This window comes from Alosa pseudoharengus, unplaced genomic scaffold (assembly GCF_046254945.1).
Source record: "Alosa pseudoharengus isolate Yale_2024_CS ecotype anadromous, Long Island Sound unplaced genomic scaffold, YU_APseudo_1.1 YU_APseudo_1.1_scf_4, whole genome shotgun sequence".
In the NCBI taxonomy this organism is placed as follows: domain Eukaryota; kingdom Metazoa; phylum Chordata; class Actinopteri; order Clupeiformes; family Clupeidae; genus Alosa; species Alosa pseudoharengus.
In genome coordinates, this window is record NW_027468774.1 from 18,056,101 (window position 1) to 18,061,100 (window position 5,000).

A 5,000-nucleotide genomic window follows, 5' to 3' on the forward strand; every position below is an offset into this window, starting at 1 on the left:
TAAATTAAATATTGGTGGTTGCATGCATGTTGCATGTTAGATCTGATGTGAAATGGGTCGCGATGGTCTGTCATTTTTAAAAAGTGGGTCCCCAGAAAAAAAGTTTGGGAAACACTGCGTTACAGGATACGCTACGACTGTAGGGTCTGAGGGCCTCTATTTGATCCATTAGTCAACCTTCTCAAAGGCAGTGGTTAAGTAGTGACAAGTGAGTAACATGACAAGTGCTTCATTTGCATAATGAACATATCACTAATGCACAATTGGGCTCTTTTCCACTAAGTATAAATTCATATGTGTAGGGTGGATAGCACCCTGGCTAGACTGGTTATACTATTTTGAGGGAGATGAGGTAATGTGACATCAAAATCAAATTCTTCACACCTGGTCACTGTCTAATTATAACATAGTAACATTATTGAACAGCGCTGTGTGTGTTCACCACAACAGGATACCACGTCTGAATCTCTGAGACTTTGATGAAGCTGTGCAAAACATACCATAAACTCTATTTCAGGTCATGTGCAGAACGCTGGGCTTGTCCGTCGTTGTGATACACAAACACAGAGGTTGGAATGCAAACAAAGGGTATTACTGACCATTGACCCTCTGATGGCTTTTTTCAACAAACACACACACACACACACACACACACACACACACACACATAAACACTATTCAGAACTACTCAGTCTCTTTCACTAATACTGCTCTCTCAAAACCTTCTTAGCAATGTCCTTATCAAACTGGTGGGCAGGTTATGATGTAATAAACCTTATCTTTTCATCTCTTCAGTGGTATGCGGTGTAGGATGGTTACTCATTGACATCAATCATACCACAAACACTTCCTCCACATCACGGGGTTTGTTACAGGAGAGGACACATAAAAACATCCCCTATTAAAAAAAAAAATGTTTAGGCATTCTCAGAACTTCAGTTTTATGACTCCAGTAAATGATCACATGAGATACACTGAGTGTTCTATCCCACTTATGACTGTATGCTGTCCTCTGCTCTTCACCTCCCAACCATACCTGCTTCACCTCCCTCACTCCCATTCTCTTTTTCATTCCTTTCCCCATTTTCCCTCTCTCTCTGTCTCTCTCTCTCTCTCTCTTTCTGTCTCTCTCTCTCCCTCCCTCCCTCTCTCCCTCCCTCCCTCCAGCTGCATGTGTTTCCTCTGCAGGACTCTGGCTGTAGACTGTGAGTTCTGTCTCCTTGGGCCAGTTAACAAGCTCAGCACAACATCTGGAATCATCTCTCTGAGTAGAGCGGCACCAGCACCACAACAACCCTGTCCTGTCCTGTCCTGTCCTGTCCTGTCCTGTCCTGTCCTGACACTGAGTGGGACTTTTAACCCAGTGAGTGACTGATAAACAAGAACCGCGACAGCTTGGCTTTCTGTGAAAGCTATTGCGTGATTAGGTGTTGGTACATGTTAGGTGGGTGAAGGTGTAGACAGCTGTGGTTAACACATTGGCACAGCACACAGCTGCTGGAGTGTATAGAGGGTACAAAGATATGCAACACACACGAGGACACAAATACACACACAACACACACACGCACACATACACACACTAACTCATCTTCTCCTTGCTTCACCTTGTCATTTCTCGAGCAAGAGTCAAAGTCACACTTCATCCCTGCGTCACTGCCCTCTTTGAACTGGCCTGGCCTGTTACCTCTGCACAGGGCACTATTTGCATGGCAACCAGGAAAATACTCCCTGGAGCTGACCAATGAGCTAAGAGGTCTTATACAAGTCTCATGATCACACACACACACACACACACACACACACACACACACACACACACATACACAATCAAGCAGGCAAACACACACACACGCATGTCCACACACAAGCAGGCAAACACACACATTCCAGCACAAATTTACATAGTAAATACAAAACAGCTACAAAACAGCATAGGGAAAGTCTGAGCAGAATTCATGAAAACATTTTTTTTTTGTTCCGAGCTCTTGTCACTCCAGCGTGAGTCTGCTGGGACTCACCGGACAGACTCAGCATGCAGTCGGAGGCACAGCCAGCTGCAAACTTGCATGAGCGCCTTTTTACTGCAGCTCACAGAGTTCAAAAACGCTGACCTGCACGTGCTGACAGGTGTTTCAGTTCCTGAGGTGTTTTAAGACTCGAAACAAACACACACACACACACACACACACACACACACACACACACAAACACAAACGCACCTATACACGCACACACAGAGCACAGTGCTCTCTCACAGATGCTCACATACATACACACTCAGACACATACCACATAGGCAGCAGCAAGCACACACGCCACACAGCTGGGCTCACAGCTGACATTAACTATGCGAGCTGAGAGAAAGTTGGACAACAGATTCTTTTAGGTCATTAGAAACATTTGCTCTGGTGCAAAAGAATCAGATCCAGCATTCAGACAGGCTTTCTTGTGACTGGCTGTTATGGCCTACACTGGGTTTAGCGTCTTAACTTCTGTATGACTTTACCCCCTGACTGTTGTCTAAGCATTTGTCACTTGTCCAAAAGCCAAAAGCAAGCATACTATACTGTTGTTTTTCTGAAGGTCTCCATGGCAACCTTGCAAGAACATTGCGTGTGCATGAGCAGGAAGTTGCGTCACCAGCTATTTCTCCAATAATAATCCATCTCTCTCTGTTGCTTCCTCACTGTCTGACAAACACACAGACAGACAGACACGCACACACACACGCACGCACGCACACACACACACACACACACACACTCAGAGAGAGAGAAAGATTCATACAGTATAATGGTAAAGCTTTGGAAAATGAGCACAGAAATGTGAGAAGGCCTAGTGAGACATGCCTGAGCAGCAAGGCTTCCCCCCACTTCAGGCATCCCAACAGCGAGGAGGACCTCGCTGCACACAAGGCTGCTGTATGACAAAGCACCCCTAACCTTCACAAAGACCCATTTACATGCCTATGTGAGGTGAATTAAACATGCATATAGATCAACACCACCCCATAGTGGAGCATCAGAGCAAAAATTGTTCCAGTTCAGGCCTCCACTGTGGCTGGCTGGAGGCAATTGGGGGGAAATGTGAGGGTTGTTTACTGTAAAGTCATGCGGCGGAATCGCTCTCGCTGGGGAACGCGATGACAGTCACTGTAGTGCTGGTGCTGCTGCGGGTGTCAGCGGTAGTGGTTACGCTAGCCTAAGGCTCTCTGAAGACTCCAAGAGTTGACTCATGTGACTGCTATCAATCCCCCACATCAATCGAAGGGGAAAAGCACACTTGCACACACACACACACACACACACACTTTTCTCTGTCTCTCTCTCTCTCTCTCTCCTCTCTCTCTCTCTCACACACACACACACACACACAGAGGCACAGATTTACATACTGACACATTTAGACACACTGTTGTCTCAGTTAGCTTAAAAACAGCCTTAGGGAGATGGAGGTGAATTCCAAAGTGCTGTGCTGTGTTGTGCTGCTCTGTGCTGTGTAGTTGCGGTGCTGTGCGGGTGTCACCAGACTGGAGAGAGGTCCTCCTGACGCACACACACACACACACGTGGGCCAGCCAGATGTCATTCTGATGGAATAGTGGCGTGTTGGAAGTGTAGTCTCGCATAGGCCATGAAGGAGAACTAAATCATGGAGTCTACAGTATGACCACACTGTATCAGCATGTGTTAACAACATTGTGTGGATACAGTACATACAGTACACACACACACACACACACACACACACACACACACACACACACACACACACTCATGGTCAGAGCTGATTTGACAACCATGTAAAACGGCTCTGAGGAGTGTGCATCATTAACTACTGTGACTGCCGGATGGATGAACAGCATCACTGCGGTCACTGGCTACAGCTGGTAATGCACTTTGCTGCTGCTGTGGCTATAGGACCCCAACTATCCCCCCCCCCATCTTCTCTTTCTCCTTCCCATTCTTTCCCCTCTTTCTCTCTCTTTCACTCCCTAATACAATCTGCAGCATCCTGCGCTAATTCTGCAGAAACCATTAAAGTCCCATGGGAATGCAGAATAAATGCACCTGGAGACAGAGAGACAGAGAGAGAGAGAGAAAGAGAAAGCACACATGTGAGTGTGCATGCAACTGTAATTGGACATATCCACATTCACACAGATACACACTGGATGTGTGAAGCTGGGGGCAGTTACGTGCCCTTTGCCCACCATCATAACCTGGGCAAAGCATGCTGGGATGGCTGTTTCACAAGCTTGCCAGATGCTAATAAAAGACAAGGGCATAGTCACATTCAAATCACCACAATCATTGTACCGCACGCAACTGAACCCCCACACTACACGTGCAACCACATTCACAGTGTTCAGCATCAGCTGCAGCGATTTAAAGACATCCATCCATCAGGCGAGCTGCGTCAGCCACGCCAGGCCACGGCTGTAGAGAAATTCCATCTCAGTGTGAAAGTCTGTGGAAAAATCGCTCTCCTCTGCCAGTGGAAAAGGCAACCTCACCCAGTACTAGCAGCCCTTAATCCACAGGGGAGAAAAGTAGTACTATGCAAATAACCCACAGGCTACCCCTCACTCAAGGCAAAACAGACAAAATACTAAAAACAGAGGAGAAAACATGAACAAATACACACACATACACCGCCAGACAGAAAGATACACATACACACACACACACACACACACACGGAAATGGCTGAAATAATCCGGGCGCTTGTATGGGTGTGCTTAGCCCAGAGAGAGTTGGGGCCTCTGGTTTGGCCATTCGGTCCTCGGGCTTGCCCACTTCTGCTGGGCAGGTAGCCTCGGAGTCCTGGAGCTCTGGCTTGCGCTCCAGCCCCAGCCCTAGCCATGGGAGGAAACATAAATCTCCCCACTGGGGAGCCCTGCTAGCTCCAGCAATGACTGAGTGGAAAAATGCCGGGGAAAGAAGGGGAAGAAAAAAAAGAAGGGAATAGAGGAAGAGAAAGAGGAGAGCCCGTCG

At 47.2% G+C, this 5,000-nt stretch overlaps 1 protein-coding gene across 2 annotated transcripts in view; it reads right to left on the minus strand.

The window, feature by feature from the left end:
• septin9a (septin 9a) overlaps window positions 1–5,000 on the minus strand; it is a 74,119-nt gene that overhangs the window by 55,352 nt on the left and 13,767 nt on the right. The window lies entirely within an intron of this gene.